The following is a 24,556-nucleotide window of genomic DNA, read 5'->3' as shown; positions in this document are numbered from 1 at the left end:
CAGAAACTCTCAGTAGGTAGAATACAGGAAATTTCTTGCAGCTATTGGTCACAAGGGTGATGAAATTGCTGGGAAGTCAAACAGAATATGTGAGCCCACTCAGATATTGGCAATGGAAAGAATCTAATATCATGCCTTGGTGGGAGTGACGGGGGGAGGAATTAGTGTTACTGGAGCCCAGAGGCCAGGATCACTCTAAGGAAAATGAAGCCACAGTAGCCTGGGCAGAATGAGCTGGCACACAGAGAGACAGTGTCATTACTGGAGATGTTGCTGAAGGCAGATAAGGAGAGGAAGAAGTCCCCTTGGTTCTCCTTTCCTTCACCTCTTCAGTTTCCTTCTAATACCTTTCCTGGCTGATCCCAGATCCTCCAACTATAGAAAGCCTTGGTAATCAGTCTGCAGGACTTAGCCCCCTATTATAGAGTAGGCTTGGGGGGAGAGGAGGAAGCACACCTGAGGGCCAATAGGCTCAAGACTGGTACAAGAAAAGGAAAAAAGAAGAAGAAGAAAAGAAAAAAAAAAAAGCGAGACTAATTGAATAACCAAGAATAACCCAAATGTTTACCCCCTCAAATAAAGCTTTATTAACAGAGGCAACATAGAGGAAGGACTTCAGATTTGCATTTAAAATATATCAATTATGGCTACAAAGTCCATAAGTCAAAGAACAGAGAATGACAAAACAAATAAAACATCTAAACACGAAAGACGAACACTTGGTTGCTATCATTGAGACTTGCTGGAATAGATCTAAGACTATGGTCTTAAAAAGTACATATGAGGGCTGGGGATGTAGCTCAGTTGGTAGAGTGCTTGCCTTGTATGCACAAGGCCCTGAGTTCAATCCTCAGCACCACCACCACAAAAAAAAAAAAAAAAAAAAAAAAAAAAAAAAAAAGTACATGCATTCCATGGAGATCAAGGTAGGTTTCCCCACTCTAGCTCCAGGAAAGAAGTGGTCTCTGAGATGTCTCAGAAACAGCCATTACTCACTGTGTGAGCCCCTGTGGTCCTTAGTGCTCCTAGATGTAAAATGAAATCTAGTTGTGAATCAGGATGCGTAGTGCCAATGTCCTACTAAGACAAGAATATCTTGTCTTTCTTTAGATTCCAGTTTGTATCTGGAATGTCCCTCAAGGACTTGTATGTTGAAAGTTTGGTCCCAGGTGGTGGCACTATTGGGAGGTGGTAGAAATTTTAGGAGGTGGTGGGATCTAGGTGGAGGAGGTGGGTCACGGGGGGCATGACTTTGAAGGATATATTTTTGTCCCTGAACATTTCTTTTGCTTCTTCTCTCAATTTTTCTCAGTCTCTGTATCCTGGTCATTGTGAGGTAAGCAGCTTTGCTCTACCACACCCTCTTCACCATGATATTCTGCCTTTTCACAGGCCCAGAAACAACAGAGCCAGCTGACCATGAACTGAAACCTCTGAAAGCATGAGCGAATTAATTGTTCTTCTTTACATTGATTTTGTCAGGTTTTTTGTCAAAGTGATGGGAAGTTAGCATACCTACTCTGCTCACTCTTATGCAAACATCTTCTAAGTACTATCTGTCCAATAGAATTTTCTGTGATGATGCAAATGGTCTCTCTGTGCTGCCCAATGGGGTAGCCACTAACTACATGTGGTCACTGAGCACTTGAAATGTGGTACTGTAACTGAGGAACTGCATCTTGAATTTTAATTTTAATTATTTACAACTTTTTTTTTTGTATTGGGGATTGAACCTAGGGGTGCTTTACCACTGAACTACATCTCTACTCTCCCCCCCCACTCTTTTTTTCCATTTAAAAATTTTTTTAGTACTTTAATCTGGTGTGGAGTGTGGCCATTAAGTTACAAATAATTCCAAAACCATGTGGAGTCTACATTAGAAAGAAGAATTAATATTTCCAGGGCCTTTTATTTTTTATTTTGAGACAGGGTCTCACTAAATTGCTCAAGCTGGCCTTGAATTTGTGATCCTCCTGTCTCAGCCTCCCAAATCTCTGGGATTATAAGTGTGCACCACAGGCACCTGGCAATTATTTACAATTTAAATTTAAATTTGCACATGTGGCTAGTGGTTACTGTGTTGGATAGTGTTTCTCTAAGGTATTGAGACTGAGCCTTTTATTTTCTCACTGGTTTATTCCACAAAAGGAAACAGTCTTTCCTGTGCCTTCCAAGTAATCTCGGGGATTAAGTTAATTAAGTCAAACCAGTAAGGTACATTGAAATTTCACTGAAACTGCAGTCTTTGTTGATAATTCTGCTGTTTATGTCCCTAGTGCTTCATGCAGCTGGAGAGATTTTCAGCTTCTCTTGTTGATGAAATCAGGGGAGACAGAAGCCCTGGTGGAAAAGTCCCTTTTGTGTGATTCCAGGAAGGGTAAGCACAAAGCAGCCCTCTAATCGTTTCAGGGCCACAGAATAGTGTGGAGGCATCTGGAAGGTTTTTGTTTTTTGTTTTTTCCCCTGAGAGAGGCACAGAAATGGCTAAGTGGGAACTAAACCATCTCAGAGGCTGTTGTCAAAGAAAACAGCCAAAGCCCCAAACAAAACAGTAACAATTCAGAACCAAGACAAGGTACATCCCATAGGATGCCAGTGGAAGGCCAAGTATGACAGTGAGCCAGAAACCTTCTTGTGGTACAAAATCATGCTTCTTCATAGGGCCACCTGGACTGTATAATCCCCCTCTGGATAAAAGGACCAGAGAGAAAAATCTTGGATAGACTGGACTTAATTTAAATTGGGAAAATGCAAAAGTGACCAAAGTTATTCCTCCAGAGAACTCAAGTTACAGAGCAAAATGATAATGGTTAAATAATAGTTATTCTTGCATGTGGATACTAGGAGCATGATCAAGTGTATTTATAGCAGCTTTGGTGGTAATGGTAAAAGCAGAGAGAGACGGGCGAGGGGGGGGGGCTGGGAACGTGCATGCATGAGAGAGTAAAACGGTAAAATAAATAAAATCTCCTTAATAGGAGAATGGATAATGTGTGGAATTGCCATACAATGTACCTGATATATCACAGTGAAAATGAACTACCTCTATGTCAACCAGTGTGGCTGCATTTCCAAGATGTTGAATTGGGGAATCAGGTCACAAAAGTATGCATAAAAATATTCTATAAAATAGTGGTTAACACTGAGTGATACTGGATCACAGTAAGTGGTAGTAACTATGTAAAACAGTGGAGGAGCCAGGTGTTGTGATGCATGCTTGTAGTCCCAGCAGCTTGGAAGGCTGAGGCAAGAGGATCACAAGTTCAGAACCAGCCTCAGCAACTTAGTGAGTCCATGTCTCAAAGAATAAAAAGGGCTGGGGATGTGGTTTGAGATTAAGCGCCTCTGGGTTCAATCCCCAGTACCAAAACAAAACAAAAGCAAACAAAAATCAGTGGAGGAGTGAGTCAGTCTCTTTGGGACACAAGGGTAGGATCTAGGAGTAGCCCACTGGGTCTTCTCCTTTTGTTAACCTGTGTGGTGATTATTGGTTTTTTTTTTTTTTTTTTTTTTTTTTTTTTTTTTTTGAGAGTGAGAGAGAGAGAGAGAGAGAGAGAGAGAGAGAGAGAGAATTTTAATATTTATTTTTTAGTGTTCGGTGGACATAACATCTTTTTTTGTATGTGGTGCTGAGGATCAAACCCGGGCCGCATGCATGCCAGGCAAGCGTGCTACCGCTTGAGCCACATCCCCAGCCCAGATTATTGTTTTTAAAATTAGAAAATTCAAAACACTGAGTGAATAGTATATGTACACCATGATGTAATTTCTTTAGAATTTATTTATTTTTGTTTTTATTTTTTCTTTTCTTTTTTTGTGGTGCTGGGATCAAACTCAGGACCTCACACATGCTAGGAAAGCACTCTACTACCAAATTATACCCCCACTCCTGTGAAGTTTAAAGTCATGTATTATTTCTAGGCATATTAGAAGTATAAAGTACACCTGAGTCAAGAATAGTGGTGAATTCAAGGGAGAGAGAACAAGGTATCTACAGAGTTCACCAGGGCTTTGGTTAAAGTATTCATTTTCATTTTTTATTTCTGTAGCTGAGTGGCATTTGTTATCTTTTTGTGTGCCTGAAATATTTTGCCAAAATAATAAAAAGCAACAACTGGTGTGGTTTCACTGGAGGATCTGTGGGAAACTCAGACTGCAAGGGCCCAAGAGGGGAGCACAGGAAGAAAGATGACTGCCAAATCACCTCCAGGTACCTTACCGCTTTAAGATTCAATGCAATTCCCATCAAAATTCCAATGATGTTTTTCATAGAAATAGAAAAAACAGGCATGAAATTCATTTGGAAGAATATGAGGCCAGAAATCAATAGCCAAAGCAGTCCTTAGTAAGAAAAGCAAAGCAGGAGGCATCACAATACCGACTTTAAATTATACTACAGAGCTGTAGTAACAAAACAGCATGGTATCGGCACCAAAAGAGTCAAGAAGCCCATTGGAACAGAATAGAAGACACAGAGACAAACCTACAAAAATACAGTTACCTAATACTTGATAAAGGTGCCCAAAACATATATTGGAGAAAAAATAGCTTCTTCAACAAATGGTGCTGGAAAAACTGGAAATCCATATGTTGTAGAATGAAATTTAATCCCTATCTCCCACCCTGCACAAAAATCAACTCAAAGTGTAACAAAGACCCATGAATTAGACCAGAAACCCTGCTCATACTAGAAGAAAATGTAGGCCCAATTCTGCAACATACTGGCTCAGGAGCTGACTTTCTTAACAAGACTCCTAAAGTGCAAGAAGTAAAACCAATAATCAATAAATGGGATGGCATCAAACTTAAAAGCTTCTTCATAGCAAAGGAAACAATCGAGAACATGAAGCAAGAGCCTGCACAATGGGAGAAAATCTTTGCTACCTTCAGCTAAGATGGAACGTTAACTTCCAGGATATAAAAAGAACTCAAAAAACTTAACACCAAAAACACAAATAACCCACCAGGCGGTGACAAACACCTGTAATCCCAGCGATTTGGGAGGCTGAGACAGGAGGATCTCGAGTTTAAAGCCTGTCTCAGCAACTTAGTGAGGCCAGTGAGAACCTGTCTCTAAATAAAATACAAAATAGGGCTGGGGATGTGGCTCAGTGCTTAAGGCCCCTGGTTTTAATCCCTGGTACCAAAACAAAACAAAACAAAATAACCCAGTCAATACATGGGCAAAGGAACTGAATAGCTATTTCTCAGAAGAAGAAATACAAATGGTAAACAGGTACCTTACCATTAAACCAGGTGCTAAGGTTAGAAAAGAAGTTTGTGGAAAACGTGGGTTCAGAGCAGAGACAGCACCAGAGATGTGCTAGGTCTGCTGGATTGGAGAAAGCAAGAGCCCCAATACCTCTGTTCATTTGTTGGACACATTCTTATTGACCTTTTCCACCTGGAAGACTTTGATCTGCTCATCTATTTTTGTGTGTCTTCTTCAATAAGCAGATACCAAACTTGAAGGAATTGAAAATTTCCAAAAATAATCCATGTAAAATAGGTGAGGGGTTATTAAAAGCCTACTTAGCATCGTGTAGTATTGTTTGCATGTTTTGTGGAGGCAGTCTAGGACAGGAGTTAAGGGTATGGGTTTTAGAAACAGACTGCCTGGGTTTCAGTTCTAGCTCTCCCAATTTCTAGCCGTGCATTCTTGAGCTAGTTGCCTAACTTCTCTATGCCTTATTTCCATTGTCTATAAAAACATGACTGACAGTAGTTGGCTTATGTATGTCTTGGGAGGAAGAAATGAATTATTGTACATAAAGATCTCAAAACACATACTATGTAAGGACTTCTATGATTATTAGTTCTACCCCAAGTTTATTTAAATTTCTAGGGCTAAATTAATACCTTAGAAAACATGTCAGATATTATCATAGCAATTAACTGAGGATATGAGGACATGAGGACATGAACGTGGGGAGCATTTGGTGGGGCTGGGACAAGGGAAGAAGATAATCAGGTAGAACCAGTAAAGGGATAGAAATTAGACAGATTAAAAATTTACCAGTGGACAGTGAACACATTCATTGTGTATAAAAACTCTTCTTACCACTCTTCAAGGGAGGAATATTATCCTTGCCATGTTGCTCCTGTATGTTTTCCTCTTAGGAGAGTGTGAGTTTGGAGTTCTTTATTCACATATTGTATTTTTGTAATGATTGGGATGGATAGAGCTAGGTATGAAGAAGGGAGAAGGTAATGGTTTATCACTTAGAAAGAATAGTAAAAGTCATCAGTAGCACCCATGGGACCAGATAATATATTCTGGAAATGGGATGTGAACTTGTTTTGAAAAAGAAAAAGGAAACACAAATTCTTGGGTGAATTTGTTCTGATTCATAATAAAAGGAATTTATAGATGTTTAACCATCTAGTTCTCTGCTTTATTTGCTGATAGTGAGGCCCAGAAAATATATAATTTGTTAATTTACATTTTTTTCCATATGTTTATTTCAGTATCTAGAGATATGAAAATTTGAGGCAATTTTCTACAGCATGTATTTTATCTAGGATATTTTAATTCCATTGAAATTATTTATATTTTATATTTTGAAATCATTTATATTTTAGATGCATATGTTACTATGCTTTTGGGTCATTCAAAGAAAGGTGAATTGATGTCCTCCTCATTAGACTTTGTCAATTGCAGTCTATGTCAGAGGTTCTTTTTATTTATTTGTAGTTTTGTATGGACAGAATGCTTTTATTTTATTTGTTAATTTTTATGTAGTGCTGAGGATCGAACTCAGTGCCTCACTCGTGTAAGACAAGAGCTATACCACTGAGCTACAACCCCAGCCCATGTCAGAGACTCTTCTTTAGGAATATGACATTTTTCTGTAGTTCTCAAGGTCAAGAATTTAAAATTAAATCTCTAGAGAAATATAACCCCTGCATAATTCTTTAGACTGGCTAAACTTTTCAACCTATTCATTCAGTTATTATCAAAGGCCTAATTAGTGTCAGTCATGACTATGAAGACACTAAAGCTAATAACAGACTTTTTGAGGAACACTTTATGAGGTTGTGATTTAGTGGTTTCCTGAGTCATTGTGATCATTGGCATTGACTTGACACTTTCTAATTTCTTGGACTATGTGTTTTCCCCCACAGTTATCAGTCTGAAGTGGTTCTTTTCTCCTAAGAAATTCCAGGTCACTGGGCGCTGTTAAAGAACTTTATGGTGATTGCAGTTGGAAAGTGTTTTAGACAAGGAAGTGGCCTTAACACGTCCCCTCATCTTATTTTACTTGATTTATTTATCAATTGTTTTAGTCTTTTTAAAAATATTTTTTGAGAGAGAGAGAGGGAGAATTTTTTAATATTTATTTTTTAGTTTTCGGTGGACACAACATCTTTATATTATTTTATTTTTATGTGGTGCTGAGGATGGAACCCAGCGCCCCGTACATGCCAGGCGAGCGCGTTACTGCTTGAGCCACATCCCCAGCCCATCAATTTTTTTAGTCTTGAAACCAAGAAATCTTAGTATCCATCTTAGTGTGTGGTCTCACTCAGGTTTGGAAGGAATGACTTGGCAGGACTTTGAGAAATGTTAAGAGCTCCTTTGGATCGTGTATGTACTCAACATAATGGAAAACTGGCACTAAACTCTCAGAAATTGCAGCTAATTTGTAAGAATAACGAAAAGGGATCTACCAGAGTGAGTGTTTCACTACCTGGAGATGGTGTAGCTTTTAAAACTTAAGTTAAAAAAGAAATCACTAACCACAGCACTAGCACACACTTTACCAGGACAGACATTTCTAATTAATTCCTAGGCCATTAAATGTGTTATAGGCCAATCCAGATGAGCAATAAAATTAGAGAGGAGTAATGGAGAAAATTTTCCTTTTTTGACTCAGCATAACCCGTCATATTTTTTCACTCTTTGGGTTAGAAAACACAGTTGCAAAAATGGCTAGGGAAATTTGACAAGTATTAAATGTTCCCTGTATGGCTATTAAAATAGAAATTCCATCTGTGTGTTACACAGAATTAAGTTTTTTTTTTTTTATTTAGATTTTTGGTACTGAGGATTGAACCCAGGGGTACTTTATTACTGAGCCACATCCCCAACCCTTTTTATATTTTATTTTGAGACAGAGTCTCGCTAAGTTGCTTAGGGCCTCACTAAGTTGCCGAGTCTGCCCTCATACTTGTGATCCTCCTTCCTCAGTCTCCAGACTTGCTGTGATTACAGGCATGTGCCACCATGTCCAACAGATATAAGTGATTCTAAGGAATATAATAGCTCTTAATGTTCCTTTAGTAGTTCCTTTAACTTCCCACAAAGAAGACTAAACTAGTGATAGTTTCTGAGTTTGGATACAGCTGACCCTTTAAATTCCATGTTCCCACTGCTCATGTCTACCTGCTTCCTAACCTAATTCTTCACCCTCTTTCCTTCCTTCCTCTGTCATTCATGCAATAAGTGGTAAAAGTAGAACAAAACCTCAAGCTTTGAATCCAGAAAGATGCAGTAATAGCAAAAATTAAAATGACAGCAACAACAACAGGTTTGGAGTGAGAAGATGAGAGCTTAAGGTGCAACTTCTTAAGGTGCACTTCTTAGTTACTCGACTTTGGATCTTTTACACAAGTGATTTTGCTTATCTTTAAGAGGCACATTCTTCTCTGCCCAGAAACCCGAGTGTTACACTTTAAAGTTTCACAAGCACTTCTTTGACTTGTGGGTTAGAAAAACTGACTACTGTGCCTTCACTATTCTCATGAAGTACTCTTAATAGAAAATATCAGTCTCTATTTATCAGTCAAGAAAGCCATGACTTCAGACTTCATTGCCCAGTGAATGGAATGGTTCTTTTTCTACGTTGAAATTCTTTTGACCTTATAAATTGGCTATTATGATATCTTCATTTTATGAATATTCAGAAGCATATGACTTCTGAATGCACTATTTCTAACTATACTGATTAATACACACTGTACTAGTGTATTATTAGTGCTACACACAAAAGTGGAAAGTCAAAAGAATGAAGTAAAAAAAATTAATAGCACATCTCATATTTTGTTCTTTTCTGTCTTCAGTGGATCATTTGATTTACTTGGTTTATTTCCTGGAGTATATGCAACCCACATTAGACATTGCTCTTGTAAAATACGAAGAAAATATTAATAGCAGACTATATCTATCAAGAACATATAAAATCTTGTCATGTGTTTTTGTGACTCAATTTCTCTTGTCCAAATCAAACACTGATTTCTAAGTGCACATGTTAAGAATTACAGCTTTTTGACATGATTCATTCTGCGGGGAGAATTGATAAAATGAAGCAACATGAAAATATTGAAGATATTAATATCATCTAAAATTTGTGAGGTGCTTTAACGTGAAGCATATAGACAAAGTCCCTATGCATGAGACTGTCAATGATTGAAGACTGCTATAAGACTGAATGTTTATGTTCCTCCAAAATTCAGATTTGAAATCTAACCTCCAGTAAGATATTGGAAACTCTAGGTCTTGGGAGTGGAGCTCTCATGAATAGGATTTGTGCCCTTATAAAAGAGGCATTAGAGAGCTCCCTTGTCCCTTCTGTCTTGTGAGGATATAGCAGAAAGATGGCCATCTATGAACCAGGAAGCAGACAGACTCTCAACGACATTGTATCTGTCAGTGCCTTGAGCCTGGACTTTCTAGCTTCCAGCACTATGAAAAATAAATTTCTGTTTATAAGCCCCCAAATTTACAGTGTTTTTATTACCAAAAAGGGGAGGGTGCTGTTATAGCAAACAACTAAAAATGTGGAAGCAATGGGTAATGGGTAGAGGCTAGGAGAATTTTGAGGCACATACTAGAAAAATTCTATGTTGCCATGAACAGACCTTTTAAAGGCAATTCTGGTAAAGGCTGATTAAAAAGAGACAGGATGGGGGCGTGGAAAGTGGTGGGGGTGGAGATGAACTGTAGAGAAACTTTCAATTTTCTTAGAGACATTTAATTCTAGACAGAATATTAATAGGTATATGGACAGTAAAGGCCATTCTGATGAGATCTCATACAGAAGAGGAAAATGTTATTAGAAACTGGAGGAAAGGTGATATTTGTCATAAGATGACAAACTATTTGGCTGAATTTTTTTGTATCCTGGTGTCTTGTGGTAGGTAGAGCTTATACGCAATGAGATTGGATATTTGGCCGAGGAAATTTGTACATGCACTATTGAAGGAGTGGCATGGATTCTTCTGATGGCTTATAGTAAGACACAAAAAGAAAAAATGCTTTAAAGATATAGAAAATTCCCAGCCTATTTTATTGAAAGAAGTAGTAAACAAACAAACAAACAAACAAACAAAAAAGCCTAGTGTGGGAGAGAGCATTAAGGGTATAGCCAAATGACCGTTTGATAAGGAGATCAGTTAGCCATCTTAACAGAGGCCAGGAACTATCCAGCAACACAAAGGGAGAATTACCCTGCAGGTGATTCAGAGATCATCACTGTTGCCCCTTCTATTTATGGGCACACAGTGCAAGGATAGCTGGGTGGAAGTGGGCAGATGGTTTTCACAGAGGGGCTGCTGGTGCCAGCAGGACTTTAGCACATGGTGCTGTCTCACTATTGAGGACTCCACTGCCCACACTACAGCTCTCAGCTCCTTAACATTCTGGGTGCAGCTTGAGTAGGCCCTAGTATGGTCTGTGTAGCTTGAGTAGGCCCTAGTGTGGTTTAGCAGAGCTGTGAGAATATGGCTGCCCCCCACTTGCATTTCAAGGATGGGCCTCTAAGAAGAGTGTCTTGGAGCTTTGGGCTCAACTCCTGCCTGGCAAGTTTGTGGGAGCAATACTGCTGCCCCAGTGAATCTGGAAGGTGAGACCCATGTCCCAGTGTGTCCAAAAAGTGGGACCTCCACCCCAGTGGGATTGGAGGGAAGAACATCAAGTCAAGATTATTCTTGGGCCTTAAGGTTTAATGTCATTCACTCTGAAGGTTTTTCATGTACCTAAGACCTGTCACTTCTATCATATTTCTTCCCTCTTATTTTAGACTAGGAATGTCTATCTTATGCTTATTACCATTGTATTTTGGAAGCACAAAGCACCTTTGGGTTGACAATCTCACAGGTAGAATTTGACTCAGGATGAATTATACTCTGAGTCTCACCTGTATCCAATTTACATTATATTTAGATGAGACTTAGAATTTTATTTTGCACATAAGCTTAATGGTACTTTGTTATAGTAGCCTGAAAGGACTAAAACAAGGATCTAAACCCTGTCTGTCTTAATAATCTACATCCAGGAGTACATGGAGAAAATTAAATTGTTTTTGGAGAATAAAAGGAGCACAGGTAATAAAATACCCCATGCATAGGGTATTTGTAGCCTCATTGTCTTATTTGTCTTTTACCACAGCTTTGTGATTTTGACAATCTTTTCCCAATTTTTTGAAAAGAAAAATGAAGCTCAGGGAGATGAAGTGATATGCCTGAAGTCACCCAGTCAGTAAGGATCTCACTGGGGCTCAGACCCAACTCTCTACTCAAGGCTGCTCTGGAGTTTGTCGCTTCACAGTATGACAAACATTTGGGTATGCACCCTCTCATTGTTCCTGAAATGAAAAGTGGTGGCAAGAAATGCTCCCGAAGTGAGGAATCAGGCGTTTCTTTCCTCCAAAGGACTAAAGCTAGCGTCACAGCCAAGAGTAGCAAAAGGCCAACAGCAGCAAAGCAAAGTAGCAGAAGATGCACTAAAAAAGTATGGAGGATTCTGTAGAAACCTCCCAGAAAGGTAGGAAATATCATATTTTGTCAAAAAAAATCTTTTTTTTTTTAAAGTTTCCCAATTCTAGATAGAAATGTTTGTTATTAGAAAGAATACCATCTGGGAAGCAGCAGATGCATCAGAGAAGTTTAATTATCTGAACAGAGAGTTGTGAGAAGTAAGAAAGTGAGAGAAGAGATAGGATGGTGACAGTTTCCTTTAGATAACCTGTTTTGTGAAGGGTATGATTTTCAAGAAAAGTCAGTAGAAGCTCTTAACATCGTTGAAACTCAACTATTATTCCTATAAAATGGAGATCAATCACACATACTTTCACCTTTCTTTCCTGTTTTTAATCTCTTTTATCCCTTCTCTCCACATTCCACTCCTGTTCTCCTTCTGTCATCCCTAAGCTTCTGTTCTAATAATAAGTATAAATTGCTTATTGTGCGCTAGACACGGTTTCTTCCCCCTCATTTATTTCTTTTAAATTGACCAACAAGCCCTGGCCCAGGGCTAGGAGCCCACGGAAACTGCTTCTCGGTCCGGGTCCTGCTGAGGGCCGGTCAGGACTCACCCGTTGCTTTGGTTGCCCGGCAAGGGGAACAAAATGCTGCCATTCGCATAGGATACCAACATGGCAGAGATCTGATGTCATCAGAAAGCGGCGGAGGAGAGAACTTCATCAATACCAGCGGCAACAGAAACAGTTAGTCTCCTGGTAGGGGGGGTGAGGCACAGACACCCGAGTCTCCTCAATTTGTCGTCGAGCCAGAGGGGAGGAGCCGGGCCACCGCCAGCGCCCGGAGCAGGCCCAGCGGCTCGCCAGCGTGGTGACCGCGTGACTCCAATTGGAGAGGGGGCGGAGCGGAGCCGCCACCCGCACCCGCAAGGTGGGCAGACCCGGGACCCAGTGGTACATGGGAGTGGTAGGAGGGGCAGGGCAGAGCCACCGCCCACGCTTGCAAGGTAAACAGACCTGTCACAGACTGGCAGGTCAGGCCCAGTGGCCTGCCAGTGTGGTACACACGTCACCCCAACTGGAGTAGGGGCAGAGCAGATCCTTCTCCCATGCCCGGATCAGGCCCTGCCAGTGTGGTGGCCACTTGACCCCAATTGGAGTGGGGGCGGAGCGGAACCGCCACCCTTGCCCGCAGGGTGAGCAGACCTGTGACCAACCTGCAGATCAGGCCCAGGGGTCCGCAGGCGTGGTAGGAGGGGCAGGGCAGATCCGCCGCCCGCGCCTCCAAGGTAGGCAGACCTGCGACAGACCGGCGGATCAGGCCCAGGAGCCTGCCGGCGTGGTACACACACCACCCTAATTGGAGTAGGGGCAGAGCAGAGTCGCCGCCCGTGCCAGGAACAGGCCCAGCGACCTGCAGGTGGGGTAGTCATGACACCCCAATTGGAGTAGGGGCAGAGCAGAGCCGCCACCCGTGCCCGAAAGGTGGGCAGATCTGCGACCGACCAGCAGGACAGGCCCAGTGGCCTGCCGGTACGACAGACATGTCACCCCATTTGGAGTAGGGGCAGAGTAGAGCCGCCGCCCGCGCCTGCAGGATAGGCAAACCTGCAACCGACTGGCGGATCAGGCCCGGTGGCCTGCCGGCGTGGTACACTCGTCACCCCAATTGGAGTAGGGGCAGAACAGAGCCGCCGCCAGCACCCAGAACAGGCCCAGTGACCTGCCGGCGTGGTAGCCACGACACCCCAATTGGAATAAGGAGAGAGCAGAGCCGCCGCCCGCGCCTGCAGGAAAGATACGCAAGCAGTATGAAAAGACAAGGAAAGAAAGGACCACAAGCAATGCAGGTCAACGCAACTTTAGAAGAGGTAACAGCTGCAGCAGATGGAATGTCAGATAAAGAATTCAGGATATACATGCTTCAGATGATCTGGAGTATCAAGGAAGACATTAGACAGCAAAATCAGACAATGAAAGATCACTTCAACAATGAATTATGCAAACAAATCCAGGAAGCAAAGGATCAACTATACAGGGAGATAGAGGTTATAAAAAACAAACAAACAGAAATCCTAGAAATGCAGGAAGCAATAAACCAACTTAAAAACTCAATGGAGAATACTACCAGCAGAGTAGAACACTTAGAAGATAGAACATCAGACAATGAAGACAAAGTATTTCAACTGGAAAAGAACATAGACAGCTCAGCAAGACTGTTAAGAAACCATGAGCAGAACATCCAAGAAATATGGGATAACATTAAGAGACCAAACTTAAGAGTCATTGGGATACAGGAAGGTACAGAGCTCCAAACCAAAGGAATGAGCAGTCTATTCAATGAAATAATATGAGAAATCTTCCCAGACTTGAAGAATGAGACAGAATCCCAAATCCTAGAAGCCTACAGGACGCCGAATGTGCAAAATCATAAGAGATCCACACCTAGACACATTATAATGAAGATGCCCAACATACAGAATAAGGAGAGAATTTTAAAAAGCTACAAGAGAAAGGAAGCAGATTACATTTAGGGGTAAACCAATCAGGATAACAGCTGATCTTTCAACACAGACTCTGAAAGCTAGAAGATCCTGGAATAACATATTTCAAACACTGAAAGAAAATGGGTTCCAACCAAGAATTGTGTATCCAGCGAAATTAAGCTTCAGGATGGAAGATGAAATTAAAACTTTCCACGATAAACAAAAGTTTAAAGAATTTGCAGCTAGAAAACCATCTCTTCAAAACATCCTTGGCAAAACATTACAGGAAGAGGAAATGGAAAATAACAATGAAAACCAACAGTGGGAGGTAGGACAGTAAAGGGGGGGGGGAATAATCAAAGAGGAAAACAAACCATGTTTAGTAACAGTAATAAACAAATATGGCTGGAAGAACAACCCATATCTCAATAATAACCCTAAATGTTAATGGCTTAAACTCACCAATTAAGAGACACAGGCTAGTAGAATGGATCACAAAACAAGACCCAACAATATGCTGCCTACAGGAGACGCATTTGATAGGAAAAGACATACATAGGCTGAAGGTGAAAGGTTGGGAAAAATCATATCACTCATATGGACTTCGGAAACAAGCAGGAGTGTCCATACTCATATCAAATAAAATAGATTTCAAGCCAAAGTTAATCAAAAGGGATAAAGAGGGACACTACATACTGCTTAAGGGAACCATACACCAACAAGACATAACAATCATAAATATTTATGCCCCAAACAATGGTGCAGCTATGTTCGTCAAACAAACTCTTCTCAAGTTCAAGAGTCTAATAGACCACTATACCATAATCATGGGAGACTTCAACACACCTCTCTCGCCACTGGACAGATCTTCCAAACAAAAATTGAATAAGGAAACTATAGAACTCAATAACACAATTAATAACCTAGACTTAATTGACATATATAGAGTATACCACCCAACATCAAGCAGTTATACTTTTTTCTCAGCAGCACATGGATCCTTCTCAAAAATAGATCATATATTATGTCACAGGGCAACTCTTAGACAATATAAAGGAGTAGAGATAATACCATGCATCTTATCTGATCATAATGGAATGAAACTGAAAATCAACGATAAAAGAAGGAAGGAAAAAGCATACACCACGTGGAGAATGAACAATTGGTTACTGAATGATCAATGGGTTATAGAAGACATCAAGGAGGAAATTAAAAAATTCTTAGAGATAAATGAAAACACAGACACAACATATCGGAATCTATGGGACACATTGAAAGCAGCTCTAAGAGGAAAATTCATTGCTTGGAGTTCATTCCTTAAATAAAGAAAAAACCAACAAATAAATGATCTCATACTTCATCTTAAAATCCTAGAAAAAGAAGAGCAAAACAACAGCAAAAGCAGTAGAAGGCAAGAAATAATTAAAATCAGAGATGAAATTAATGAAATCGAAACAAAAGAAACAATTGAAAAAATTGACAAAACTAAAAGTTGGTTCTTTGAAAAAATAAACAAAATCGACAGACCCTTAGCAATGCTAGCGAAGAGAAGAAGAGAGAGAACTCAAATTACTAGCATACGGGATGAAAAAGCAATATCACAACAGACACTTCAGAAATACAGAAGAGAATCAAAAACTATTTTGAATCCTTATACTCCAATAAATTAGAAGATAGTGAAGGCATAGATAAATTTCTAAAGTCATATGATCTGCCCAGATTGAGTCAGGAGGATATAGACAACCTAAACAGACCAATATCAACTGAGGAAATAGAAGAAAGCATAAAAAGACTACCAACTAAGAAAAGCCCAGGACCGGATGGGTATACAGCAGAATTTTACAAAACCTTTAAAGAAGAACTAATACCAATACTTTTCAAGCTACTTCAGGAAATAGAAAAAGAGGGAGAACTTCCAAATTCATTCTCTGAGGCCAACATCACCCTGATACCTAAACCAGACAAAGACACTTCAAAGAAAGAAAACTACAGACCAATATCTCTAATGAACCTAGATGCAAAAATCCTCAATAAAATTCTGGCGAATCGGATACAAAAACATATGAAAAAAATTGTGCACCATGATCAAGTAGGATTCATCCCTGGGATGCAAAGCTGGTTCAATATACGGAAATCAATAAATGTTATTCACCACATCAATAGACTTAAAAATAAGAACCATATGATCATCTCGATAGATGCGGAAAAAGCATTCGACAAAGTACAGCATCCCTTTATGTTCAAAACTCTAGAAAAACTAGGGATAACAGGAACATACCTCAATATTGTAAAAGCAATCTATGCTAAGCCTCAGGCTAGCATCATTCTGAATGGAGAAAAACTGAAGGCATTCCCTCTAAAATCTGGAACAAGACAGGGATGCCCTCTCTCTCCACTTCTGTTCAACATACTTCTCGAAACACTGGCCAGAGCAATTAGACAGATGAAAGAAATTAAAGGCATAAAAATAGGAAAAGAAGAACTTAAATTATCACTATTTGCAGATCATATGATTCTATACCTAGCAGACCCAAAAGGCTCTACAAAGAAACATTAGAGCTAATAAATGAATTCAGCAAAGTGGCAGGATATAAAATCAACACGCATAAATCAAAGGCATTCCTGTATATCAGCGACAAATCCTCTGAAATGGAAATGAGGACAACCACTCCATTCACAATATCTTCAAAAAAAAATAAAATACTTGGGAATCAACCTAACAAAAGAGGTGAAAGACTTATACAATGAAAACTACAGAACCCTAAAGAGAGAAATAGAAGAAGATCTTAGAAGATGGAAAAATATACCCTGTTCATGGATAGGCAGAACTAACATCATCAAAATGGCGATATTACCAAAAGTTCTCTATAGGTTTAATGCAATGCCAATCAAAATCCCAACGGCATTTCTTGTAGAAATAGAGAAAGCAATCATGAAATTCATATGGAAAAATAAAAGACCCAGAATAGCAAAAACAATGCTAAGCAGGAAGTGTGAATCAGGCGGTATAGCGATACCAGACTTCAAACTATACTACAGAGCAATAGTAACAAAAACAGCATGGTACTGGTACCAAAACAGGCGGGTGGACCAATGGTACAGAATAGAGGACACAGAAACCAATCCACAAAATTACAACTACCTTATATTTGACAAAGGTGCTAAAAGCATGCAATGGAGAAAGGATAGCATCTTCAACAAATGGTGCTGGGAAAACTGGAAATTCACATGCAACAAAATGAAACTGAATCCCTTTCTCTCGCCATGCACAAAAGTGAATTCAAAATGGATCAAGGAGCTTGATATCAAATCAGAGACACGCCGTCTGATAGAAGAAAAAGTTGGCTACGACCTACATTCGGTGGGGTCGGGCTCCAAATTCCTTAATAGGACACCCATAGCACAAAAGTTAATAACTAGAATCAACAAATGGGACTTACTCAAACTAAAAAGTTTTTTCTCAGCAAAAGAAACAATAAGAGAGGTAAATAGGGAGCCTACACCCTGGGAACAAATCTTTACTCCTCACACTTCAGATAGAGCCCTAATATCCAGAGTATACAAAGAACTCAAAAAATTAGACAATAAGAGAACAAACAACCCAATCAACAAATGGGCCAAGGACCTGAACAGACACTTCTCAGAGGAGGACATACAGTCAATCAACAAGTACATGAAAAAATGCTCACCATCTCTAGCTGTCAGAGAAATGCAAATCAAAACCACCCTAAGATACCATCTCACTCCAGTAAGATTGGCAGCCATTATGAAGTCAAACAACAACAAGTGCTGGCGAGGATGTGGGGAAAAGGGTGCACTTGTACATTGCTGGTGGGACTGCAGATTGGTGCAGCCAATTTGGAAAGCAGTATGGAGATTTCTTGGAAAGCTGGGAATGGAGCCACCATTTGACCCAGCTATTCCCCTTCTTGGTCTATTCCCTAAAGACCTAAAAAGAGCATGCTACAGGGGCACTGCTTCATCGATGTTCATAGCAGCACAATTCACAATAGCAAGACTGTGGAACCAATCTAGATGCCTTTAAATAGACGAATGGATAAAAAAAATGTGGCATTTATACACAATGGAGTATTACTCTGCATTAAAAAATGACAAAATCATAGAATTTGCAGGGAAATGGATGGCATTAGAGCAGATTATGCTAAGTGAAGCTATCCAATCCCTAAAAAGCAAATGCCAAATGTCTTCTTTGATATAAGGAGAGTAACTAAGATCAGAGTAGGGACGAAGAGCAGGAGAAGAAGATTAACATTTAACAGGGATGAGAGGTGGGAGGGAAAGGGAGAGAGAAGGGAAATTGCATGGAAATGGAAGGAGACCCTCAGGGTTATACAGTGGAGGGGGTAGAGAGAGAGGAGGGGAGGGGAGGGGAGTGGTGGGGAGGGGGGAGGGTGGAGGATGGGAAAGGCAGCGGAGCACAACAGACACTAGTATGGCAATATGTAAATCAATGGATGTGTAACTGATGTGATTCTGCAATCTGTGTATGGGGTGAAGGTTGGAGTTCATAACCCACTTGAATCAAAGTGTGGAATATGATATGTCAAGAAATTTGTAATGTTTTGAACAACCAACAATAAAAAATTAAAAAAAAAATAAATTGACCAACAAAATTGAGTGTGTTTATGTGTATCACTTGATATTTTGAAGGATGTAAACATTATGGAATGGTTAACTAACTAATTAACAATTGCATTAACTTATATAGTTTATTTATGGTGAGAACACCTAACATCGTTCTCTCTCTCTCTCTCTTTTAATACAACATATCACCATCACCTCGTCACCGTGCTGTGCAACAGCTCTCTTGAGCACATTCCTTGTGTTTAACTGGAATTGTATATCCTTTGGCTATCCTCCCCTCTCCACTTGCCACCCAGCCTCTGGTATCTGCCAATCTCCCCTCACCTTGTGTGAGATCAACATTTTTATATTTCACATGAGTGAGATCGTGTGGTATTTGTCTTTCTGAGCCTGGTTTATATCATTTAATATCATATTCTCCACCTTCACCCAGGTTTTTGGAAATGACTGGATTTCATCCTTTTTATTGTTGAAAGGAATATTTCTGTATGAAATATGCAGATACTATGAGCCATCCTTATTATCTGTAGAGGTTCCATTCCAGAGCTCCCCTCAGATACCAAAATTTGTGGGTGCTCAAGTCCTTTGTATAAAATGACAATAATATTTGCATATAACCTATGCATATTCTCCTGTATATTTTAAATCATGTCTGGATTACTTCTAATACAATGTAAATAGTCGTTCTACTATATTTTTTAGGGAATAATGACAAAGAAAAAAGTCTACATACATCAATATAGATAGACTTTTTTTTCCTAAATATTTTCCATCTGAGGTTGGTTGAATTCATGGATGTGGCATGCACAGATACAGAGGGCAGGCTGTTTATATCACATTTTCTTTACCTACTCATCCATTACTAGGCACTTAGGTTGCTTCCATATTTTGACCATTGTGAATAATGTAGCAATAAACATGAGAGTGCAGATGTCTCCTCAACATACTGATTTCATTTCTTTTGTATATACAGGCATACCTTGGAGGTATTATGGGTTTGGTTTTAGAATATTTCAATAAAGCAAATAATGTTATAAAGTGAGTCAGATTTTTTTTTTTTTTAGTTTCCCAGTGCTTATAAAAGCTATGTTTACGGTGTACTATAGTCTATTAAGTGTGTAATGGCTCTATTTAAAAATCAACCCTAATTAAAATACTTTTTTACTAAAAAATACTAATGATCATTTGAGCCTTCAGTGAGTCACAGTCTTTTCAGTTGATGGCAGCTGGCTGATTAGGGTGGGGGTTGCTGAAGGTCAGGTGGCAACTTTCTCGTGCTGTTATTTAACACTGTTACCCAACACTGTTACCTACCATGGCCTACTTTTTAGGATAGTTGTAAGAGTTAGAAATAATGAATTTAAAACACTAAGCAGAGTTTTTTCTAAGCACTAAATAATTGTGAGCTTTGTTTCTCATTCAGTCAACATTTAATAAACATGCCTACAATGTGACAGGCTTTGGGTTTGTTGCAGTGATTCCTTCTCTTCCCTTGTCAGGACCTATAGCCTTTAACTCATGGTTAAAAATGATCATTGAAATGTAACTCTTTTTCAAGAAATTAATTATGTGTTTCTTATCACACCAAAGGGTTTTATATTCACCTCTTCACAATACATAAAAGAAACATTTAAAGTGGGTTAGCTGGATAAAATTAAAAATTATTTTGGAAAACTGTAGAAGTACATGAAAGGATCATGTTTGGGGCAGATAAAAACAGCTAACATAACTAGGCAGAGTGGTTCATACCTGTAATCCCAGTGACTCAGGAGTCTGAGGCAGGAGGATTGAAAGTTCATGGCTAGCCTCAGCAACTTAGAGATGTCTTGTCTCAGAATTAAAGAATAAAAAGGGTTGGGCATGTAGCCCAGCAGTAAAGCACACCTAGTTTCAATCGCCAGTCCCAGAACAACGAAACAAAACAGTCAAGATCTATTGAACATGACTATGCTGGTCTCTGTACTAAACATCATACAAGCATTATCCCCTTTAATTATCATTATCTCCTTTAATAATCCTATGAGGTAGGTCCCATTTCCCTAGTTTTTATGATGAGGAAAGCTAACGTCAGAAGGTTGATTAACTTGTTGCTAGGGTTATAAAGAAGAAAGGGCAGAGCAGAATTTCGATTCATGTCTGTCTCCCTCCAGTACCTATGCCACTTGTTACACTGAGAATGAGACAACAAAAAGAGGCTCGGTGTGGTGGATATTTTGACTCGATAGTTAATGGTAGATTGTCATTTTTGGTTCTGTGGAAATTCTGTTCTTTCAATACCTATTCAATTGGTAAAATCATGAGAAGTCAAGCACAGTGGTGCACGCCTGTAATCCCAGACACTTGGCAGCTGAGGCAGAAGGATCACAAGTTTGAGGCCAGCCTCAGCAATTCAGTGAGACCTTGTCTCAAAATAAAAAAATAAAAAGAGTGTAGTTCAGAGGTAGTGCACCCCTAGGTTTAATCCCCAGTACCATACCCACAAAAGACAAAAACTGGATGAGGTATTCTCCCAAAGCTCAGGTATTAGACAGTGAAGGAATGGTCAGGGATGAATGGTAGGGTTGTGGAAGTTGTATCATAATCAGTGGATTAATCCACTGATTTGGATTAGTGGGGTAGTAACTGGGTAGGTGGGTTGTGGTTGGAGGAGGTGGATCACTGAGGGCATGCCCTTTGTGGTTTATATTTTGTCCCTAGTGAGCAGAGGTCTCTCTTTGCTTCCTGGAAATCATGTTCTGTGCTGGTTTCCTCTGCCACACTTTTCCACCATGTCTTTTGGCCTCATGTTGGGCCCAGATCTATGGAGTTGGCTGAGCATGTACTCAACCTCTGCAACCGTGAACCAAAATAAACTTTTCCTTCTCTAAGTTGTTTTTGTCAGGTCTTTTGATCACCGTGATGAAAAAGCCGTCTGAAACAAAAACAAAAACAAAGCAAAACAAAAATAAAACACATGATAAAAACTAATGGCTTAGTTGTCTGAAGTTACAGTGCAGACATTACTGCTTCCTGTGCACTTTTTATGGAAGTGCATTAATTACCTCCTTTGCTGGCAATTTGTATATTGTGGATCCTGAAGTTCTGTCTGGCATCCTCAGAAAGGGAAGGTCAAGAGATGTGTACCCTGTTCAATTCTGAAGAAGGAAGATTAGAATAGTGGGATGGGAAAAAAGCCAGCAATAGGTCATCTGAGGAGGAGGAAAGCGTTCCCAGTGGATACGGGGATATTGCTGTAGGGGCAGTTTTCACTGGACTTCCCCTATTGGCTCTCAACCAGCAGTGGATCATTTTTATTGGGCTCTTGGAACTGAATGGGTTTTTGTTGTTGTTGTTAGTGACTTGGGAGTGCTGGGAAATGTAAGGCCGAGGGTCAGAGATGGTCAATCTCCTGCAATTCCTGAGTGAGGCAACACAAATAGAATGGTCTTTCCTCAAATATGGATACTACTCTGTTGAAATATACTCTGTGGGCTAGTCCTTGGGACCCCAGAGACTCTCTGGCATCAGCAGTTGAGGGAGGGAAGAGCTCAAAGAAGGCTTGAAAATATTCTGGGAAGAATCCAACTGTATCTTTAATGTGTTCCATTCATATGGTGCGTGTGTGTGTGTGTGTGTGTGTGTGTGTGTGTGTGTGAGAGAGAGAGAGAGAGAGAGAGAGAAGCAGATCTTTTTGAGGGTCTAATTTAATAATAATAAAATTATTGAACTCTCTAGTACGCAGTGACATTGATGTGAACTGCTAACATGATTTAAATTCAGTTATGATGAATTGTTCTTTTAATACACGGCAAGAATTTGAATCCATTTTAAAATGTGTTCATCTTTATTCATAGGTGAAACTTGCCTATAGTTTTCCTTTTGGACTATTTTCATTATGATAAGAAATATATAATGATACACAAAAGAAATAAATGAATCATGTGGTTGAGAATAGAGAAATTAGTGATCATTTGTCCTTTAAAAGTTAGCTATAGTTTGGCTGGTATATTATTCAGCTCTAATATCTTTTTAAAAATGGCAGGCCTTAGCTGGGTACAGGAGGCTGAAGCAGGAGGATCACAAGTTCCAAGCCAGCTTCAGCAACTTAGGCCCTAAGCATCTTAGACCTTGTCTCAAAATAAAAAATAATAAAAAAAAGGGCTGGGGATGTGGCTCAGTGGTTAAGTGCCTATGATTCAGTCCTTGGTACAATCTTCCCACCTCCCCCCAGATGGTAAGCCTTTACTTCATTTTCCAATGTCTTCTATGATGGTGATGGTGATAATAATGGTGATAGTGGTTTCTTCTGTGAAGCTGGGGATTAAACCCAGTGTCTGTACACATGCCAGCCAAGTGCTCCATCACTGAGCCACATCCTCAACCCTTCTGTAATTATTATTCTCTTTTCAAGTTTATTACTGTCTTAGCTTAAGTTGTCCAGAAAAGGAGACTGGAGCAAGACTTGAACGGTATTCTATCCCAATGAAATGGGATGTGAGGATGCTGAGAGAGAGGAAGCAGGGGAATAAGAGGGAAGAATGGGAAACAAAAGCAAGTTGGCTTGTTACAAAGCTGGCCACTGCCCCATGGTGTGTGAAGAGCGTGATGTTCATTCAGACAGGACATCACCACGCAGGCCATGCCTACAAAGGTACATGTCCTACAGAGGAATGGTCTTCCGAGGGAGGAAGGCGGTGGACTTATCTGCCAGCTCCCTCATCTCATTTCTCCCACCCGTCAATGTTAGCCCCATGGGGAGTTCACTTCCTGTACTTTCCTGGGTATGGCCTGGCCTCCTGGGGACAGCTGTTAGGAAATCCAGATCCCACTCTGTGGAATTCCAGTTCTTTGGAGTCCTCCTGGAAGTCCAGAAGTGAAAGGAGAGATTAGAGCTACATGAGTTGGGTTGCGGGGCACCAAAGCTTCTGGCATGATGGGGAGGTGTTAGGGAGGCTCCGTTAGTGAGCTTTTTGTCACTTGGACAAATACCTGAGAAAGTCAAATTAGAGGAGGGAAGATTTATTTTGGCTCCCAAATTCAGAGGTTTCAGTCCATAGTCAGCTGGTTCCATTGATTCTGGGCCTGTGATGAGGCAGAGTATCATGGCAAAAGGGATGGAGGAGAAAGACTGTTCACCTCATGGCCACCAGGAAGCAGGGCCAGAGGAGGGGGAAGAAGGGAGAGAGGGATCTATAATCTTTATTGCAAGGGTGACTTTTCTCACCTTACCTTGATCCACATAGTTTAACCACTATAATGCTTTCAAAAGGAACTGAGACTTCTCTCAGCATTTAGATATTTCTCCATGTTCTGGTAAAGATCTTGGACCTTCTTTGGAGACACAGTTGAGAACAGGTAAATAAGTTGCATATGATAATTTTTGCTTGCTATTCTTATCTCTCTAGGTTATTGCATTCTTTTTTTCCCCACCACATTACTGACATCTGTAATTTTAAGTACCTCATCTTAGCATAGGTTATCGCTGAGTCCAGATATGAGTTAATTAAACAAGGAAGGAAACAGTTGGAAGTAACCTGGGTTACCCTGAACTACATTTTGGATCCAGAATTTCTTACATGTGCTTCCACATTCTTAATTTAGTAAATGTGAAATTATATTCCTTTCACTAATCTAGCATCCTCAGAATTAGTTTTTTTGCATTTATTCTCCAGGTTTCTGATAATACGAATGAGCCAGTTCTTATAATTTTTCTTCTCCTGTTACCTTCTGTGGTTTGGCTTGTAATTTACCTCAATGGATGTGCTGGAATGTCTCTAATTGTAGGTC

General features: G+C 40.0%; 1 non-coding gene across 1 annotated transcript; it reads left to right on the top strand.

The window, feature by feature from the left end:
* The first annotated feature begins 789 nt into the window (after positions 1 to 789).
* On the top strand, positions 790 to 862 carry Trnat-ugu (transfer RNA threonine (anticodon UGU)). The gene has a single exon. It is a non-coding gene; the product is annotated as a tRNA-Thr (tRNA).
* The last annotated feature ends 23,694 nt before the right edge of the window (positions 863 to 24,556 follow it).

Source organism: Marmota flaviventris, chromosome 3 (assembly GCF_047511675.1).
Source record: "Marmota flaviventris isolate mMarFla1 chromosome 3, mMarFla1.hap1, whole genome shotgun sequence".
Lineage (NCBI taxonomy): Eukaryota > Metazoa > Chordata > Mammalia > Rodentia > Sciuridae > Marmota > Marmota flaviventris.
Note: the sequence above shows the minus strand (reverse complement) of the source record. Positions and strands in the feature narration are given on the sequence as shown.